Genomic DNA, 22,534 nt, shown 5'->3' on the forward strand with positions numbered 1-22,534 from the left:
AGGCTATAGAGGAAGTCAGGTATGTGTTTTCATGTGTGATCCATTTTCTTTGAGAACAGAGTTCAGCTCCCTTTCACATTACCCTGTAAATTAATCAACAAGGAAGGCAAATAGCGTAAAAATTTAATGTAAAAATAGTGTAAAAACTTAGTGTGAAAATAGTGTGAAAACAGCATTCAATTTACTTTTGCTATGGTTCTATAAGGATGGATTTAAGGTACCTATCACATTAATCAAAATCAGCAGTCATAATTGTATTTTCATATGATTGCCGTCTATTAGTCTAACTGACAGGAAAAGGATTTATTGACTGACTAGTCTGATAATCTGTTAAGGTGGTAATTATGGTTATCTGAATCTCACTCTAATTGTGAGGAGGAGCAGAGGGAAAAAAAAGGTTGTAACTAATACTTATTGGGGATTTGAACATCATTTTCCCTAGATCATTATTGACATGTTTTCAATATCCAAACTTCTTTTCAAGCTGTGTTTTTCATCTCATCTGTTGATATTTCAAGTCTGCTTGTTTAACCTTTCAAACATGAAGAAGATATGGTCACTAATTCAATAATAAAAAGTGAAGCCTGGAAGACAATGATCTATAACAGTAATAGCTTCTTAGCTACAGTGATTAAAATGAAATTAACTTGTATTGAATGCTTTGATACAAAACCACTTCTAAAAATGAGTTATGAGCCTCAAAGATTCAGATGTTTGCCTCCATAACTGAGCAGCTTGGAGAAAGTTCAGAGAGTGTTTCTGAAACCTCAACTCTATTTAAAGTACTGCTCTGTAGTAACTTTTTAATCTTCTCACATGTTTCTCTTTTCTTTTCCTTTTTTCCTCCGTTCTCTGAAGTAATTTGTCCTTCTTACAATGTTCAAAATGTCTGATTATAGAGGAGGGAGAGTACTTGCTGATGATTTCAATTTGTCAAAGTTAAATAGTGCAGTAGGTCTTACCAGTTGCACACACCCTACTGAAATCCAGTGAATATGTGAATATCTTCATTATGTTGTGTCATTATATCCACAGGGTTTTTTTAATAAAAATATGAAACTTTCAGGACATAAAAAAGGGATTCAATAGTGCCAACTTAGTAAGGTTGAAGCAGTTTATTGAGGTTACTGAAGTCTGGAAGGCATTTTATTGTAGCTATTTGAATAAAAGGAAATGCTGAATGTTTAATAGTATGAAGTTTGGCTCAGGTTTTCTGAGGTAGGAAATGACTGATAGAAAAAACAGCACCTCAGTAAAAGTCATGATTACTTACTTAGTGCTCAAAATTTTTCTGGAATGCTTATTCAAGAAATTCTTCTTTGTGACGTATTAATCTAATCAAAATGTACAGCCAGCTGTTTTTTTCTTGTAGTAGGTACAGAACTGTTTTAAATGAAAGAAGTCCTTCCTCAGGAATTTTAACTAGGAGGTTTTGCAAACTCAATTTAGCATCAAAACCTACAAAGCAATTATATCTGTGGTCTCTATCAGAGTGAGACTGCTGATGGTTTTAACTTCTTCTTGTGCCACTTTCAGTGTTTGTTGAATATCGTTTCAGCTTTCTGGTTAGTTGTCTCTGCTAAATTAATTTCTCACTACAAATTAAGCCAACACAGTTAATTCCTTCATTTTTATCCTAGTAAAGAAAGATGGAAGAAGATTCAAAATATCCTGTAAAAACTGAGTTTGTTATTTGGCTGAGTCTGAAACATCGTGGAGCATACTTAAATGAAATAAGAGTCTCACAGTCATAACTTTATTTAGATGCCTCACACAAGTTAACACTGCAAACTCCTTAAGTCTGGGATGAGTATTTTGTAGGAAAATGACTTCCATAAGTGTTTGATACACCCCATAAATGGGGTGTATAATTTTTGCAGGCAAAGGGAAGAGAAAACCAATGTGAATTTGAAAGTGAAGGTGACTGATATTCATGTAGCCCTGATATTTATGTACTCTTGCTGAAAGAGTTATGAAGTTTCTTAAAAATCCTAAAGTCTAAGATCAGTGTTCTGTAATTACTTTTTAATCATGGCTATTCTTTCTGGTTTTTCAATCCACTGTTCATGTTATAAAATGATGTAAAAAAGCAAAAAAGCACAGTACAAACGCATATGATGACTGAAATCAAAATGACAAGGTTATCAGCATGATAGATCAAATACTAGTAATTTATTTTGGAATATATTTGGATTTTGAAGGTGCTGCAGCTGGGAAAAGATTTGAAAGCTAAAACAAGGAAAAGCAGAATTTAAATCCTGATGGAAATCTAAAATTTAAATATCTGGGTTTTTATTTAGCGTCCTTAACAGTTACTTGTTTTAGACAGTGTTATGGTAATTAAAATTTATTATTCTTGCTAACCATTAAAACCATAGGTCTTATTCAAGTTCTCAAATGCAGGGTGAACACTTTCTTTGCTCAAACAGACAAGTGGACTAATGCTAACTGGCTTCTTTTTTTGCTTATTGCTACAGGGTGAACATGGTGAGAGTGGATTTGATGGCACTGATGGAGAGCAGGTAAACAATACTTTAAATGTGCAGTGCTACTAAAGACAACAACCTCAGGGTTCAAAGGTGCAGATTTTGTGCTTTGAATGGGCTTTAATGCTGAACAGTAGTTCTGTTGTTGGGAGTCTAGAATTGTATATCTGATTGAAGTTGGATTCTGCCAGAAAAATTTGAGAACCTGATTTAGCAGAAAGAGCAAATATTAATTTTTATTCTTTTTCTCCCCTTTCTGAGTCTAGGGAGAACGTGGATTTCCTGGACCTTCTGGAGAGAAAGGCAGCAGAGGGAAACGGGTGATGTACCCCTTAAAGTTTAGATTTTATGGAAACATCTTTCCAAAGTGTAATGCTGTCTGTAATGACTGTGAGTTGGTTTTAATAGCTGCCTGTTCTCTAATATGCTGTCACTCCTGCTCTAATCATTGTAGCTCCACTGACTTCAACAGATCTGGCCCTCTGCTGCCACAGATACTATTTATACTTGTACCTGAATTGTTTGTGCTCTTTTTATGAATTTAGGGCAGAAAAGGCCCCAGAGGAGAACCAGGTGAACGAGGAGAATCTGGTCTAAGAGGAGATCATGTAAGTGCATTCCTTTATTTTTACTGTATTTCATTGATTTGCTCCTTGATTTTATGATGGCGAGGTCTAAAATATTTGAGGATTTGAAGAGTTTTTCCCAGTCCTAGAAAATGCAGTACTCTGCAAGAAGAATAGCATATTCTAGGAGTCCTGAACTCTTTAGATGTAGATGGTCTGATATGTTTTGATGTGTTGCTTGGAAGCAGATGTTTAAGCCTCAGGACTCCTGCTTGTTTATGATTTGTTTGTTTGTTTGTTTGTTTGTTTGTTTTCAGTGTAGGCAACATAACTCCTTTTGGAGCTGCTTATCATAGAATTTTAGAATGGCTTGGACTGAAAGGGACTTTAAAGATCAACTAGTTAGTTCCACCCCCCCTGCCATGGGCAGGGACACCTCACACTAGACCAGACAGTCTGATGGAAAGACCAGGACTAAGTCAGTCTTCCCTGTTTGTTCCCACCCTACAGAGGAATTCTGGATCACTTGAAAGCCCTATGCACTGACTCTTGGTTAGCAATTTATAATGGTGCAAAGGCAGGTTACTTCTTTATATTCATATTTTTTCTTTGCATGTTCCGGAGATGTACATAAATGCATTCCCTGGACTAAAATTCCAGTGCAGATACCACAATTCTTGTACTGAAAAGACACAACTTTGTCTTTTCACATATATTTCAAATACTTTGTTCCAGTCATATATTGCGCTGACTCCTGTCTTTAAAGCTTATTTGGAAAAAAAAAAAGAGTTCAAGTGACATGGTAATTTGCCTCTTTGAGAGATCAGGATTTCACCTGATCTAGCATTAAGTGGCTAAATGGAACTCCATTCTAGTGTAAGCCCCAAATGAAAGTCATGAGTTATGATCGTAACTCAATTAACTATACCAAATCAACCAGAACAATTTCACATTTTCAGTTTAATTTGTTGTCCTTTAGAAATTTTGCTTTTAATCCCTGTGGAAAAGAACTTGGTGGACTTTGCAGAACTTCCTATATTGAGATCTTACAAGCATCATCATTTAAAATAGCCTTTTTATTCCTTGCTCTCTGCAATTACAAATCTAATTAATTCTATTTCTGTATCCTTCTGCTGTAGTCAAAGTAATAAAGGTATGGTAACAGAAAATGCTGAGCTTTCTATTGATCTTTTTCAGGGAGATCCTGGGGCTAACAGTAATGTTACTGGCCCTAAGGGTGAAAAAGGAAACCTAGCATCACAGGTGAGCAAGCTGTTTTATTTTGTGGAGAGAGGATTTGCAAAATGGTTAATTTCTACTGGCTGTCCAGTGAACAAGCAGGTTTTTGTTTGTTTGCAACACAGAAAGCTTTAGGAACTCCTTGATACAAGAAAAATGAAAAAAAAAAGAATGTTTACAAAGACTATGGAAATATTCTCACAATGTAGAACTAATGGAAAACACAGATTTAGTATAAATATGTTATTCTTCCACAAATTGACATCAGTAGCCTGAAAGGCTTCAAGTAATGGGTTGTAAGGATACTGTTAAAAACTGTGCTGGGAAAAATGCATGGGGTATCAACAGGCTATACTCATTTTGTTATGGAACTGCTATTGCCTCAGGGTGTAAAAACTCAAATATCACCATATATCCTAGCTCTTATATTTTATTTACAGATCAAAATACCCATTTTGATCTGTAAATAAAATATAAGAGCTGGGATATATGGTGATATTTGAGTTTTTAACAGGTGTTTTAGCAAGACTGTGAGGAAAGAAGCATAACAGAAAAGCATGGCTTGCATTACCATTAAAATTTGTTTGGAAAGAGTAAACAAAGCTAATAAGTAGTTGGACAGTAGCAAAAAAATGATGGTGAATGAAAGCTTAAGAGGATGGCAAACATGTGGGAAAAATCCACTGCTTCAGAAGTCTGTTTCTCTCTGAACAAGTAGGATTTTATGCATACATGTATGTCTATGCAGAATGTGTTGAAAGCAGTAGAAAAATTCAGAGGGTTACTTTTGGAAGAATAATTGGGATTGATGACGCTTTGGAAGCAAATCTCAAGTAGTCCAGTTGAAAGGCTGAAGTCAACAGAAGTGATTTCACAGAAGCCTTTACTTAGTATTGGCTGTTAGTAACTGGAAATCCAAAACAGACATGATCTGTCTGGTTTATCATTTTTGAGTATAAATGATTTCTAAAAAGCAAGAATTTACATTAGTATGACACAACTGATTGCAATGAAAATTCTTAGCAGAAGAAACAAAGAAGAAATGTATAAAGAAGAATGTGCATGTACAAGAAAAAGGAGAGTGTTTAAAGAGCTTGGTCATTACTTTGTTTTGCAGGGAGACCCAGGCCCACAAGGACCCCAAGGAGAGCAGGGTGATGCTGGCCTAGAGGTAAGAATAGCAATCAATAGGGGGTGGAAATAACTAATAAAACACACTGTGGGGTTCCCACCAAGAAAACCCATTTTTGTCTTCTTCCTTTTAAACCACCCTTCAAACTCCTGCAAGGAGAGAGAAGAAAAATCTTCTAAAGTTTCCAAGGAGAAACGCATTTGGCTTCAAATCTGGTAGTTTATATATATTGCAATGTGTTTTCTTTTCTTTAAAATCAGGAATTTGCATTCCTGTTAATTCCAGGTCTGATTCATGTGAAGTAACAAACCTTAAACTCAATTTCTTTTTCAATGAGCCTTAAATGCTTCAAGATTCCACCCTAGATTAATCAATCTCTTCTTTCTGCCCTTGGCTACAAGTTTTCTATGTCTGTTCAAGCATATAGATAAGCTCACTGGCAGCTGAGCTCCTCTTTTTTAGTTCACTGGAGATTGGAAATTGTGAAGGACCCTCTTCTAGTCTGTCAGCATTGTGCCTAATGCCAAAGTCTGGCATGATCACTTCTCAATCAGGCTGCAAAAACATCCTAAAGGTTTAGCAGTAACATTCACAAGACCTGCTGAGCAGTGTGCAGCAGTAAGTGGTGCAAACCTCTGGGCTCATAGGGGGAGAAAAGGGCTTTTGTTCTCTTCATTTTAGCCAAAGGGTAAACTGGTAAGATGTTTTCCAGAATTTTGTTGAAATGTCTTCTCTCTGCACTCATAGAGGATCTAAACTCTTTTTTCTTTTTGGAAAGACTTACTTGTGTAAGAATTTCTGTCCCAAATCTACCTTTTTCTCATTTTTTTTTTTAAACCTTAAATCTTTCTGTGGAAATAATCTCTGCTTTCTTTGAGCTGTATTTGGTTTTATTGGATGTATAATGTGTTTTATGATAAGCTGCTGTTTCACACATTGCTCAGTATTCTGGATGTAATCTCTCATGCCACTCCTTCCTAGGGTGCAGCAGGTCGAAGAGGCCCTCCAGGTATAAAGGTGAGTGGCTGACACTGCTGCTACCTATTTAAATGCAGCTACATGTCCAGCCTGAGTGTTTGCTCCTCTTAAGGGAAAAATTTCATTGTGAGCCAAGACACAAGTGTTTAACAATCAAAAGTTTATTTCAAGCCAAGGCAGCTTCTCGGGTGGGTGTAGTAGAGACCCTCCTGACTTGAAGGATTTAGAATTGGAAGGGATAAAAGGACAGTCAAAATAAAAGGACAGTTACTTTTACTATTAGGGCAAGTATGGGAATGTAGCTAGAGAAAAGACTGTCACTAAAGATGACAGGAATGAGAAGTCAGGCTGCAAATCTGACAGTTTATTCCTCCTTTGCTGCATGCACAGAGATTTGTATGATACACATGTGGAGCACAGATAAAATTAGGGCATTAGGGCAAGTCCTACACAATGCTTTGCTCAAAATAAAGAGTGTTAACTGCAGCTCTGACAATGGGTTCAAACATATAACATAATCAAGAGTTTGGAAATAATTTCCCAAGTCAATATCTAGAAGAATGTACAGAATAGGTAAAACCCACTGCATGCTGTCTGATCATTCCAGGAAGATCCTCTGGTAGAAAAATCTCTCGTGTAATTGAGAGATGACAAAATCTCTCTCATTGTTAGATGGTAGTCCTGGTTTTCCTAGCCTTATACCCCACAGAGTCACAATGAAAGAAAACTTTCCTGAGATGTACCTAGTGAAGACATCACTGCAATTCTCTTAAATGATGATCCAGATAATGTTCTTGGAAAAGAAAACTTGTTTTCTTTGTTTTCTTTCACCCAGGGTATGGATTACAAAATACAGTTATCAAAGTAGATCTAAAAGCAGCTATATTCAAGGGTGGGTTAGTGCAAGTAAAAATTAAATTCTAGGTATTCTCAAGTATAGGTTACATGATTGTTCTAGAAAATCTTGCTTTAGCACAAGCGGTTTACATTTGACCCAATCTCTTTGCCAAGTTGCTAACCCTGATAAGAAAGATGGTATATGCCATGATACAGTATTTCCCTCTTTGTCTTAGTGCATATAAATCCAAGGAAGCGTTGCAATTTTGTGTACAACATTGTCAGTACCAACAGGGTGGAATATATCTTGAAGTTCCACTGTGTGTTGGAGTCTGGGGAATGGGTAGAGTTGCAGCTTCTGAATCAAAGGGTCAACCAGCATTTTGAGTAGGTCAGGTGTAAAATGTTAATAAATAATAGCAAGAATAACCCTAGTGATGCAATATAGAACAAAAATTTCAGTGAAGGAAAAGGACTGTCTTTTATGACAATAATATTTCTTCAGCAGCACAGTGTTGGATTTGTCTCTGATTTCTGGGCTTCCTGTCCCTCTCCTGTTGAGAGGTTTTGCTATACCTTTATTACTTTTTTCCTCTGTGTGACAGCCCAGTAACACAGTTTTTTTACATTTAGAATGATTTAAATTGATATTTCACTAGGAAATGTCAATCAGAAGGGAGAGTCCTGCAAGTTCCCTAAACTACAGTCTGGTCACTTCCCAGGTTTTTGCAATACACATGTATGCTATGTGCCAAAACCCTTTTCCCTACCTGGTTTCTGAAAGCCCCAATTTGGATTTCACTTTGAGAATCCAAAATTTTCACTGAGGCATTGTAGATAGGAATAGACTGGAAGATTTTGATACTATCTGCCAGCAGGGAGAAAGCACCATGCTTTGGCTATTGCCAGGATCAACATAAGTTGAAAGAATATGAGCATTTTGCAGTTTTTTCCTATTTCTATCTCAGAAATTCTTTATAGGGTTTATGAAGACATTTTAGATTAAAATATTGAAGAATATTCATCAAGTCTGCCTCTTAATTATCCCAGTCATTGCTTGATCACTCAGAAATCAATTTCTTGGGTAATTAGGAAACTTGGTGTGTTTTTTTTCTTTTCCCTCTTGGATTGCAGCTGATATCTCATGAATGTTTGCATTATTCTGTCACCTACCAACAAAAAGAAATAGTCCCACTAAGATATGGTTGGTAACAGGACCAAAACTGAAGTCAGTAGAAATGGATCTTTACTATATCTTGGCTGTACTAACAAGCAGAAGAACCTTATGTGGTTAGAAAATAAGAATGTTCAACTTGTTTAGTAAATTCACAGAGTACAGAGTTAGTTAAACCTTTTCAACTCATTGAATCTTAGTTCAGACAACTCTCTTCATGTCCATGGAAGCCCCCTCAGCCAGTGATGCAGCCACACTTTTGTAAAATGACAGGGAACAAGAGAAATGACTGAAACTCACAGCAACAGAGAACTTTCAACCTGTTTTCATTCAAGTACTTGATGATCAGCTTTTGTGACAGTGGTCACAGGGGTCTTTGGATGAGGGAAGAGACGAGGATTCGACTCTATATTCAGAAGGCTTGATTTATTATTTTATGATATATACATTACATTATAGCTATAGTAAAAAGAATAGAAAGGAAAGTTTCATCTCAGAAGGCTGGCTAAGCTAAGAATAGAATAGAAAAGAATGATAACAAAGGCAGCTGGCTTGGACAGAAAGAGAGAGCCAGCTCTGCTGTGACTGGTCACTAAATCCAAACATCCACACGAGACCAATCACGGATCCACCTGATGCATTCCACAGCAGCAGATAAACATTGTTTACATTTTGTTCCTGGAGCTTCTCAGCTTCTCAAGAAGAAAAAATCCTAAGAAAGGATTTTCATAAAAAGATGTCTGCGACAAGCTTTGACTTCTAAAAGCATGTAAAAAATATTTGCCTGGGTCAGTTGAGCATTGAAAGGTAGGCACCAATCAATGATCAAATGCAGGTAATGTAGGTATCACTGAAAAGCTGCAAAAAGTAAATGGAAAAGAGAATTGCACACTTCTATCTTCCACATCCCTGGAGAAGCAAGATGGAACAGTAAACCCTGCAATACAACAGTGGCATCCATCCTTGGGTAAGATTGTGGGTGTTGTGTCCATCCACTGAGATCTCTTTCATGGCAGGATGTTACAAAGCTGCCACAGGGCATAGCTCTATCAGCAGAAGTTACGAGAGCTTCACTGTGAAGCTCTCCTGGTGTCCCTGGTCCAGGAGGCAGATCTATTTAGTCTTGACATTTGTGGGGTCTTCAAGGGCCCTTCTATGGAGCACAGTATCCTGCTTTGTAGGGAAATTAGATATGGCCAGTCCCTCTAGAGGAGGAAGGTTTTGTGCTGAAATGGGATAAAGAAGAATCCCTCTTTCAGGTAGATAAGAGGGATATTGGTGGTGATGTACTCAGAGACGAATAATCAAGTTAGAGACAGTGAGCCAGAATTCACCCACCTAACACAAAAGGACTTGGTTTAGCTTCAGCTGTTAATAAAAGGCACTGAAATAACATCCTCTTTAACAAAGTAATTTACTTCTCTTGCAGTCAGCATGAACACACTTCTGTTCACCATATCCTAAAAAGGACTCCTCCCAGGACTTGCAGTTCCAATTGACTGTGCCTTTCTGTGATAAAAGGAGGCTAATTTTTTCAAATAGTTAAAAGAACATAAAGAAGCATAGCTAGCCATTCTTAACAGTCAGAAGTAGTCAGCAGGCAGAAGGAATAGAAGGCGTGATGTGGTATCAGGTGTTTGTCACAGACAAGAACTGCAATATATGTGATGGAAATAAAGCAAAATAGTGAGGAGAAAAAGGAGATTAACTTATAGAAGGGAAAGCGAGAGAGGAAAAGGCAGGGGAGAAAAAAGGACAGCAATTTTTCTAGGTTTTGATTCAAAGTAAATTTAAGTAGCCGAAAACTTTAAATTGGTTTTAAATTTTAGTAGATATGTATCCATTTTTATTATAGTCAAAATTATTTTTGTGGGAATCTATTTCAATTTTATTTTTTACATCTGTCAATATCATATACTTGCTGATGTTCTATTTTACAGTGTTCTTACTCTGGATATAAATTAACATTCTTTTTTGCTTTCAGCTTTTTTTTTCTGTTGTTATCTTTTGTTTCATTCATATGGTGCAGCATGAAATTTCAGCCTTTAAAATTCATTTTTCCTCAGAAGATTCTTTCCAGAACCATCTGTTTCCCAAGAATCTTCAGGCATATGTTTATGATTTCTCCAGTGAAAGGGGATCTACAAGGCCTGTAGTATCTTGATGCTAATTGTCACCATTTTACTCAATCCAGAAGTCAGTGAGTATTTCTTATGGACATCAGCTAAACTGACTCATCCTCAGATGGCAACTTTATGGAGATGGGAGCAGGAAATTTTTTTTTCCATCATCAAGGCAGATTTTATTTGCCTCACTGAATAACCAGAGTGAAAGATGGGGAGTAAAAAGAAGTCTAATTCTAGTGTGATTGTGAAGTCATGATTCCCCCCCAAAAGCCATTTCCCATGGATAAGGGGAAAGAGGATCTGGCCTTGTGGCCTGGCTTTATGACTTCTGGTCTCCACAGTGGACAAAGGTAATGCACAAATATTGCTGAGACATGGTGTAAATGTATTCAGCAAAATAAAACTGATCTCTTCTGCTGCAGCTTTTATATTCATCACACCCTCCAAAAAACCAAAGAAAAGCTACTCCTCTGCTTTTTATTTGAGTTTTCTTCAATAGGAATTTGAAGCTGTTTGAAAATTGTTTGAGAGCATTGAAAAGCATTCTATCAACTGTTACTCTGTACAGATACTAGATTATTACCTTTTGATGTACAAATGAGAGATACTAATTTGTCTGTGTTCACTGTTGTTTTCTTGGGTTTTGTTCTGGCAGGGTGAGCAAGGAGATCTGGGAGAAACAGGTTACTCAGGAGAAACTGGTCTTCCAGGCCCCCAGGTAACTAATAGAACTTCTGAGTTGTTTTTATGTTAGTTATGGAGAAAATAAATTTTCTGCCTTGATGTTTTGTTTGTATTTTGGAAAGCTTTGCTAATTTCAACTAATGAATATTATGAGTAAGACTCCTTCTTGGCAAATCTTTTCTGTAAGCCTAAGGAATTAAATGTGACAAGTTACATGGCTGCAACTTCTAGTGAAATTAAAAGAGGAGCATAGGTAGCAAAAAAAAGTAATTTAGCCAACACATCTCCAACTTACATGATATTATCAAGCAGAAACTGTCAAAATGAATTCATTAGAAATTGCCAACAATAAATACATAAAACCTATTGCATTGACAAAACCAGTGAGAAAAGCCTTGTGTTTAAAAAATTTGCTAGGTGGAGTAATTTTGAACAGAATTATTGTGATAGACTTCTTATAGTAGCTTTGAGTTTAAAGATGCTCTTAGATGCTTCTAACTTTTAAAGATGTTTAAGTTTAAAGATGCTTTTAACTTGCATTTTAGGATGGAGAAAGCATGACTGGTTGATAGGAGGCTGTTTATGGCTCCATTGGTATCCTTAGACACAGCAGTGGGTCTCTGAATCAGACTGTCAGGCCATCTCAGGTGCTTCAAACAGGCAAATCCTTACAGCAAAACAGAAAGAAGTTTCACCTGTAAAATAAAGCTTGTGAAACAGGCACTGGGATTCTGGTCATTGCAGCAATATGATAGTCATTGAAGGGCTGTTAGCATTGATCTGACTTTGTGTTTCAATGTCTTCTTTACATCAGGGCCCAAGAGGACCACAAGGGATCAGAGGACCTCCTGGACCGCAAGGCATGCCAGGCCCTCTGGTTAGTTTTAAATAATATATTCCACCTGTACCCTTTTTTTCATTATCAGTGATGGGTTGTTCTTATAAAGAGTTTTCAAAAAGCTTATAAAAAGTAGAAACAGGGATTTTTGGTGTAATACTTAAGGAAACTGATTTGCAGTCTCATATGGTAAAATAACAGCCTTGAAAATAAATTTAGGTGTGTGAATAGCAAGTGCTAGGGTGTGATGAGGTTGTAACTATTGAGCTGCTGAACTGTCTGCTGAACTTCTCACTTTTGTGATGCTGTTGATTTTGGGGATTCTTGTTCTGAAATTGCACCATTGTAACCCAGGAATGAATATCCTATGCTGTCAGCCTTGATCATCTGTTTCAGTCAATTAATGATGCTCATACTTACATAACCAATTATATATGTACATTAATATTTTTACACATATGTGTGTATTCACTAGATGTCTATGTAGATAGAAAATAACATTTATGTCATAATTGATAAAATTTTGAAAATTTTATGGCAGTTGTACAGATGACAGGAAATAAGTAGAATGATAGTTTGACCAGTAACTCTTACTTGTGGTCCTCAAAAGCCCAATATTTTTACTGATTCTATAGTAATTTGAAGCGACAATGAATCCTTGAGTGCAGTGAGCCCTTGATTTTTTCATTGTGCACCTTTTAACTGATGCTTCTTATTACAGGGTAGTCTGGGGATGCCTGGTTCACCTGGCTCTGTTGGAAAGTTAGGTGTAAGAGGAGCAAAGGTAAAGATTTTCAAAGTATCTTATTGCAGCAATCTAACGGTGTCATTCATTCAAGACTGACCAAAGAAGCATGGACTAACAAAGAGTTCAGTGCTCTGAGATGTGTGTGGAATGTTACATTTTTAAGATATTTTTCACTTGCATGGCAAGACAAGTGATGTACTTAGGGTAATCTTACACATATCAGAACTACACTAAGAAGTTTTTAGTGTTGCCATGATCACTGTCATTAATTGCACTTGTAGTAATGGTTCTGAATGGGACCTGCCTTCTCACAAAATGGAGCAGAAATATGGCAGGGCCGACCCTTGTGGTTTTTTTATGATTCCTAGGATGTGTCCAATCCATTGAAAATACTCACCAGTGAATCATAGAATATCTCATCTTGGAAGGGATCCATGAGAATCAAGTTCTACTCCTTGCTTCTTGCAGGACTACCTAAAACTAAACCATAAATAGGATCATTCAGATGCTGCTTGAAGTCTGACAGGCTTTGTGCCATGACCACTTTTCTGGGGAGCCTGTTCCAGTGACAAACACTGGATCGGTGACTTCACCCTTAGGTGAAGAACTTTTTCCTACTGTCCAATCTGACCTTCTCAGTTCAAAGAACCATAGCTGCTTATTTTAACTTTGTTTTTCTAAAGATTCCAAACCAGTCCAAGGAACTTTTGCTGTTATGGTGTCTATTTTGAAGGAATGCACATATTGAGAAGAACTGAATAAACATGAAGGCAAACAGAAAGGCTTATACTAACAGGTTGTTGACACTGGAGTTCCCTTACTTATAATAAATGTTATCCTTACTTACCTTTCCTTTATGTTTGTTGATATGTGAGATTTTATTTAATCAAAATAACTAAATTTAGGTGTTGTTGTATATTTGAATCTAAAAATCACAAATAATACCAGCCAGCTAAGCCTTTCCATCTCTTTCAAGGGTTGTAACCTTTAGCGACAGAGAGGTATCAGAAGGTCAAAGTGCTGCCATGAAAAGAATCACTGTGTGAAAACATAATTAAAACAGTGACTAACATTGGGAAGATATATGGGAATTTCCATCATACATACCATTTTTTCAGTCTGGTTTTGTGCTGTTTAATATTAGGGCCTTTGTTAGAAAAATGTTCAGTTAGAAAGTGAAAACTAAAGTGGAACTGAAGAAAAGAAACCCTGCAAGAGGGCTAAGAGCACAATGCAGACAGCCTGCCTGTGAAATATCATTTGCTATCAATAGGTGTTTCAGACTGGTAGAATTCCAGAATATGTCCTGCTACCATTAATATAATTTTTTCCAAACCCTACTTTTTTTTTTAATTTGTAATTCTTTATTACAATGGGAGTTTTATTGAACTTTGGGGTTAGCTGCATGAATGCTCAGCATATTCTGATTTGCCAAGTCCTTTCCAGTTCTACCACCAGGAACAGTCCATGAAACATGGTCTGTAATGGAATGCTTTTGCCCAGCATCAAGTAGTCTATAAAATGTATAGGCACACTTCAGTTTAACAGGCAGGTTTGCATTTCAGAAAGAAGAATTCTCTTGAATGAGGCAAACTAATGGCTTCTGTGTTTCAATTATAACAGGGTGAACCTGGTGACCCTGGAGAGAAGGGCTTAGCTGGACCCCCTGGACAGAGAGGCATTCCTGTGAGTTTTCTTTCTAATTCAGGACCCCTGTATTTTAATACCTATCCATCTGAGTCAGGAATGTCCATTCCCTTCTATTTTCTCTATTTGATACAATTAAAATTATTTCACGTTTGGTTCTCAGTTTCCTTATAGACACCAGATTTCTTGTGGGCTAGAGAAATATCTTTCCTCTCAAATTCTTTAGAAGAGAGAAAGTATGTAAAAGGTAGGGCATTCAGTGGAAAGGAATTATGACCTCTATCTTTGTTTTTCCTCTACAGTTTTTGCCACTGTTTGCTAGTGTTTTTTGATTGTGTTTTGATGGCTTGTCCAACGTCATCAGTCTTAGTAACTTGGGCAGGTCATTGTAATGGGACAATCTTAATTCCAAAATGAAATTGGATCTAAACCTAATCCTCAATTAAAAGCTAATTCATAGCATATTTAACTTACACAGGGCATGGATGGCAGAGATGTCTATGGTCCTGCAGGAAGCAAAGGAGCAAAGGTATGTGGTTTAAGTCAGAGAGTCTCTCAGGCTCCATTCTACTGTGTTACCAAACATGATCATTCATATTTGATTAAAAAGAAATGTAGGACATGCAAACTGCATTTCTAAGGTTCAGTAAGAGGCTCAGGATTACCACAGTCCTTGTGAGACATTCTTCCATAGGACATTCTTTTGAGGACTACTCACTCTTACTCTTTCCCTGATATATATATATGTGTGTGTATACATATGTGGAGGATTGTACTTGCAGTGCACAGTGCTTTCTTCCCACTACAGCCTGCCTGACTGAACGTTGCTATTGGCAAGTGTTGGTGGGCTGGACACTATGGGCTCTTTTAATTTTTCTTGTTTCAGAAGAGGGATTCCCTAACTACCAAGGTGGGGGTGGTACTCTCCAAACATCGTCACTATTTTCATGTGAATTTTTTTCCTTGTGTTCCTACTGTCAGCAGTCAAATCTGTGGATTAACCTCTGGATTGTTAAAAAATTCTTATAATTCCCTTCACAGTGCTGAAAAAAAAAAAGAAATGCCTTCATCTCTAAAATTGTACAAGAATTCAGCTAAAATAAAAAGTATACAGAAAGTATGAGGTCAAAATCATGATACCAGGGGATCAGTCTATGAGCAAAGTGGTCAGGATATTGGAAACAGCTGCAGTTCTCCTTTCAAAGAGTTTGTGCAATATTGCAACATTAGTCCTTTCTTGTTGCTTGTGAAACAGAAAGGGTCCAGTGAATCTCACTGGTAGGCCCATCTGTTTCATTCTCCCTTTCTGTGAGAGAATCAGAGTGCAGCAGAAAGCTACAGAAAAGATATGAAAGGCTTTCTAGGAGCCTCTCCAATAGATGAACTCCTTTTTTTAAAATGGCTTTTTAGTAAAGTGGCTCTTGATACTTCTTATTTTCCAATCTCTTTTCTTACCTTCTTAGCTCTAACAATTTTCTTTGATAGCAGAATTTCACAGGTTACACATATGTTATATGCAAGAGGACAAGGAAATATATAAGTAGTGTGAATTCCAATGTTTAGAAAAGATACACTTCACTTCTGATTGGTTTTTGTGAGAGTTTCCCTATTTCTCATGGGGGAACAAAGAACACACTAGAAACTGAAGTAACTGAAAACAGTTGATGAATTGACTTCTAATAAGCCAAGGAAATATTATGGTATCAGTGTTTAATCTGGGTGGTATAAAATTTTGAAACTACATTCAAACACTGGGTTCTGAATCTGAATTCACATGCTACATGGGAATTCCTCTGCATGTTGTTAGGAGACATGAATAAGTTTTGATAAAACACTTCCTGAGAAATGGAATATTCTTGAAAATTTAGAAACTGATGGAAATTCTTAAAATGCCCTTCCCTTAGATGAACAAGGTATTAATCTAAAATTACATAATTCGAGACCAGAGTAACAGCCACTATTGCTCGGACGAGTTGTAAATCTGAGAATAATTTTGAAATTGTTTTTGGTTTAAAGGCATCAAACACTAACCAGATCACAAAGTTCTAGATTCTTATGAAGTCTTTGTCCTTTCTTTTCACAGGGAGAATCTGGATTCATAGGATATCCTGGTCCAGAGGTATGACTAAATGGGCGCATTTCATTTATTTTTGTCTTGTTTTACATTATTCTTCTTTGTAAAACATTGCCTGTGTTTTTGTCTGTCTTCTCCTTTCCAATAAATTCTGGATTTAATTTCTTTTCAGGGAGAAGAAGGAGATCAGGGCATTCCAGGAGCTGAAGGACCCAAAGGAATTAGGGGTAGAAGAGTAAGAATGATAAATCTGCTAACTCTGTGAGAGTTCTAAAAGTAAAACCCTCACACCAAAAGTGGTTTTTATCAGAAGTTTTTTAATTTGTTACCGCTCTGATCTTTTATTGCCATAATTTGGGCAAGAAGTCTTGAGAAAGTGCGGGTCGAAATCTTCAGAAGTGTTAGTTGCTAATAATTGTCAGGAGTGGTAGACTATCTTTATGAAAATGCAGGATCCAACTCAAAGTATCATTACAGAGGTTTTTTTCCCGTGATGAAGTTTGGTACCTGTGCATGCGATTATAAAGAATAATATATTGTATTTCTATTTTTAGGGTAATTCTGGCACACCAGGTTCCCTGGGAGATCCAGGTGACCAAGGGCCATCAGGACCTATGGTAATTTTTGTTTTTAATACAATTTTTAGTTTTAAGAAAATCACCCTTAAATTACTCTTAAAATTACTATTAGATTAATGGAATATCTAATAGTGTTTCACATGGTAAACTATGTTTAGTCAGCCTGGCAGTTGCACAGAGTTATGTCTTGCCTGTGGATGTGTGTGCACAGAAGCACCAGCTGCTGGAAATGAAACTGCAACAAAACAATGCTGGCCGGAATTTCTTCCACAGTATTTGGTATTTTCTTCAGGCTGTGTGCATGTCTAATTAAAAGAACAGAAAATACTGAAATATAGAACTGAATAGGTCTGCTAAATGCCAATATTTTTTTTAAATTTAAAAGAAAAGCAAGGTGAAATGAAACTTGCAGTTACAGGCATTTACTTAAAATTTAAATTGACTATAACCTGTTAATCCATAATACAAGCAGATGTCTTGAGGTATTTTCCAGTGTCTGTGTTCTGCATTTTATACAACAAAATGTTTTATTCTTTATCTAAGCAGGTGAAAGGATTAGGGATTTCAATAGGATTTAGGACTAACCCTTTAAGTAGTTAGGAAAATCCCTGTATGTGTCTATCTTTATCCTGCGGCAATTCTGAAAATTAGATCCCTAGTGACCAGAAACAATCCCTACTGTTAATGATTTTCTTGTTAAACTTTCTTTAGCTTACTCTTTAAAATGAAATGTGGAACATTGTTGGTAATACTGTCTTTACCTGAATAACATGGATCACAGGATGTATGTAACTTAGTAAACATTTTTTTCCCTTCTCATTACACTCATTACACATATTGGTTAATGAATGTACCTGTCCCAATTTATTCTATGATGCTGGGCACAAGAATGGTTATGAGTGCCAGCTGGAGCACATTTCCCTCTCTGCTGCTTGGCCACTCACAAAATTTACAGATAGATCTTGTGAGTTGATGAGCCACAGCTGTGGGCTTTGCCAGTCCATGGTCCAAGAACTCTTCAGAGATATTTCAAGATCTCCTCTTCAGGTGAGAATAGAGCTTGGGATGTATGGGCTTGGTGGGTTTATTGCTGTAGCAGTACATCAGTGAAATGAAAAAGTAGGAACCCTGTAAGAAGTGGAAGAGGTAGGAATGCAGGAAGAGGCACAGGTAGTTGACAGGGCCAGCCAAAACAGGCTTGTTTCACCCATCCTTGGTGGTTTGATTATCCATATGTGTCAGGTCTGCACAGCTCAGTCACCACCTCTGACTTGCTATCAGTAGCATTCTTTAGGACCCAGGCAATTCACAGTAAACTCTTGCTGAACAGTACCAAAGAACATGGATCTGCTGGGAAACATAGAAGAAAAAAAGCATGGAAAGGCAGTGATGGTGCTAGCAGCAAGACAGCAGAGGAGGTGAGGAAGGTAGCTCAGGCAGATGGAGGAATAGAAGGTTAACTGAAAGGGGAAAGAACAAATATGGGGACAGGGCTGTAATTTGGAGATGTAAGGAAGTATACAAATTTGGTAAAATGTAGTGTTATGGTAGAGAGAGGGTGAGGAAAAGAAGTGGGATGGGGAGTTAAAATTTTCCTGCTGTATCTCACTGCAGCTCCGTGGGAGTAAGGGAAATTTTTCAGTAGTCTTATGCATCTGAAATGCACACAAGATGAGTACTCAAGCTCCCTTGAAAATTAGTTATTTTACCTATATTTCATTCCTGTTATGAAGATTAAACAACGCTTTTATTTTGAAAAAAAAATGCTTGGAGTGCTGTTGTTTTTCCACAGCTCCCAAAGAGAAAGTTGCAGAGTAGGCAAAGGTGTCATGATGTGTGTATGGTCTGCAGGATCTTTCAAGGTAGAACTGTGGGGATTGTAATGTGCAAGAGGAGAGGGAAAGCTTGTCACACACCAGATGTTGGAAAATATATGAAGTGCAAGTAACAGAACCATAGCGCAGAAACTGCTGTTTATAAGGGAACCCAATTACTGCTCCCCAAGAGCAGCAAGTATTGAACATTTAAAAACCATTAAGAAAAATGGACTGAGAAATAAATCTGACAAGTAGTCTGCAGCTCTGAGCATATATATATACTGGGAACTGCTGTCTCCTCTCAAATTCATAAATGATTGCTGGGAAACACTGTTTTGCCTGGTTTTTCTTTGGGCTACAGAGTAACACATGGGAATACATTAGCAGGGTCTGGTTTTATGGATCTATCTTTAATTTTTTTCAGGGCGCCAAGGGACCAGTGGGCACCATTTTAATGGAAGTAAGTAATCACCTTACAGCTAACTATACTGCACGGAATTATCTGGTTTAGTTTCCATTGATAATCCCTGACAGCAATGAGCACACTTAGCTGTTATAAAATAGTATCTTTTCCATGTGCTTGTCAGAGTGTGCAGTGGGTTCTTCCATTCTGTAAGCAACCAAGGAATGAGAAACATTTATGCATGTGGATTAACACCATGTCCAAACTTTTACAAATGATTGGACAATTAATATTCATTTATCTGTTTTTTCACTCATATCAGTTTACACAATAGCTCACGCTAGGGTTACTATTTCCCTTTTTGTAAAGGAAGGCATTTCTTCAGCAACAGTTATTTTCACTGGGAATTACAGTGCAGGATTTCTTCAGAATCCTAATCCCATGTAAAAGGAACACTTCTGAGTAAAGGCTTCATTAATCCTTGCATGCATGACTACCTGTAGGCAGTACTATTGCAGGTGTGTTCTGTGTCCAGAGGACATCTCTCCTCCTTCATGGGCTTCTCACTTCCTTTGTGAGTCACTATTGGAATGCCCATTGTTTATGGAAGTGCCATTGACTGATGACATCTTAGATCAATTTATTATACAAAATAAAGAATGGATGGCACTCATTCATAAAGAATTTAATGATTGTTTTAATGCTTCAGAACATCATTAAATGCCAACAGAGCACGTCTTAAAAAATGTGCCTAGTTTCTGCCGCAAGGGGAGAGAGTTCCTGTACTATCTGTTATAAAAAGGGATTCGACTCTGTGATTCTGGATTTATTGTAATGAAAGTTATTTTAGGAGCTGGGATACTACCTTCAGCTCAAACCAACAGTAAGATTCCCAGTCTGGGGTGGTCTGGGATTTGCCATTAATTCCTTTTTTATTAATTTTGAACCTGCAGCCTTGTGAACTTGTGAATTTTACCCGAAAAAACTGCCGTAAGTGGGGAAATCTTCTTTTACCTCTGATTTCACCTAGTCACTCTTCCTGAATGGAACAGCCTTCATTGGAAACCCTATAAACGGGTAGTTTTTATCTAGGTTCAGTTTGACTGGTAGTTGTTAATTGTAAGGGCTTTCAGCAGGTGTATGAAGCAAACTTATGCTTTTTGATAATTTTTCCTATCTGTTTATTACAAAAATTATAGCAAATATTTATTCCTCATTAAAGATTAAACAAATCTTTGGTATTGTGCCAACACCCTTTGGAGAGTTCTCTGAGAAAAGACAATATTTTTATAACAGCTGTCACCCAGATTAGGTGTGTTCCTTCTCAGATATGTGTGCTCAGCAGAACCCAGGATAATTTTAAAAATTCTTATCCAGTAAAATGACATTATTTTGACTATTTGATTGTAAAAGAGGAATGTGGCCTTGCACTGACAGACTGTCAGTTGTCTGAACTTTGGCCAGGCTCTTCATTGAAAGCCAGTGAATAAGTCACTATTTTAATGTATATGAGTCCAAAATAATTAATTGCTCTCCCTCTCTTCCTTCCAGCATGCTCATCAGGTAAGCCCATCTGGTCTCTGAATATCCATTATTTTATAGATTTGAAGAAGAAACGAACAATGTTTGAGTTGTGGAAAGGTTCTCACGTAGCTTTTGTGCTTTGATATACAGACACATGCCCAGCTTATCCAACTGAAGTGGTTTTTGCCTTGGATATGTCTGATGATGTTACACCAGCTGCATTTGAAAGAATGAGGAACATTGTTATGTTATTGCTGAAGACCATTAAGATCAGTGAAAGCAATTGCCCAACAGGCGCTCGTGTCTCTGTTGTTTCTTTCAATACCAACATACACTATCTCATCCGATTCTCTGAATTCCAAAAGAACAACTTGCTGCTACAAGCCATCCAGAGAATCCCACTTGAGAGATCCAGTGGAAAACGAAATATTGGGGCAGCCATGAGATTTGTTGCGAGAAATGTCTTCAAACGTGTTCGTCAGGGCATCCTCACAAGAAAAGTTGCCCTGTTTTTTGCCAATGGTCCATCGCAGGATGATGTTGCCATCAGCACAGCTGTGCTTGAGTTGAGTGCCTTGGATATCACTCCAGTGGTTATTGCCTTCAGTGAGGTGCCAAATGTCAGACGTACCTTCTCTGTAAGTAGAGCCTGTTGAAAACTGAGACAGTCACCCACTTGCTGAGTATCTGCTAGGATTTGAGTGAATCCTGTTCTCCAGCCTAAGTCCTATAGGAACTGTCCAATCCCTTACTAGAAAGGGGTACAATTTTAACAAAGCAGCAGTGATTCACTTGACCATAGTGATCACCATCTGACCTTTTTCTGAACATAAATTATTAATGTCTTGTGCTTTTAGGGAAAATCAGAGAATTTCCATAATGTTCTGTTAATTTCACTTATTTACTATGCCTTTATATTTCTGAAGTTGTAACAAGTAATAAAAATTTAACTAACAAACTCTGGCCCTAGTTTCTAGAAAAGTTAGTAGAAGGCTTCAAGCATGCCTTCTGTTTTTTCAAAAGAAAATTAAATTAGCAAAGCCCCTCTTGATATCTTTATTGCCATTTGTACATGAGAAAATTATGAAATTTTGTTTTAAAATATGACTTAATCTAAAAGATAGTAAAAAAAATTAACAGTCCATTTTAAAAGGTACAAAAGGAAAGCAATTCTATATTTATTTAAGGTTTCATAATATAGATTGCATGTTCTCTGTCCTTTGAATTTGTTTTAATATCATCCATGCTCAGTTTTAACTTTTTCAAAGTAAAATTCATTCCAGCTGCTGTTTCCTCAAAATTGTCATTTTAAAAAGAAATATGTTTACTTGTGCATGATAAAAGTGCAAAACTTGGAGTTTAAGTTCTGATCTAGCAACATCTAAGTCAGTCCTTTATTATTTATGCTATATTTATTCTCATGCAGCCTCATATTTATTAGTTGATTCATGTATTTTTCTGACTAAATGATAATTTACCAGAATGAAAAATTTCTGCTGACACATGAGAAGGAAACTTATGGTTTATTGCCTGGGTTGTTCCACAGGATAAACAGGAGCAAGAATCAGTATTTTCTTTACTTCGTATAAGCAGATTACAACTCTGAATGCATGTGATGACATCTGGTGACTTTACATAAATCTGTCTTCAGAGTAGAAGAGTTTAAAAGAGCTGCTTAGCAGG

The sequence above is a fragment of the Molothrus aeneus genome, chromosome 1, assembly GCF_037042795.1.
Source record: "Molothrus aeneus isolate 106 chromosome 1, BPBGC_Maene_1.0, whole genome shotgun sequence".
Taxonomy (NCBI): Eukaryota; Metazoa; Chordata; class Aves; order Passeriformes; family Icteridae; genus Molothrus; species Molothrus aeneus.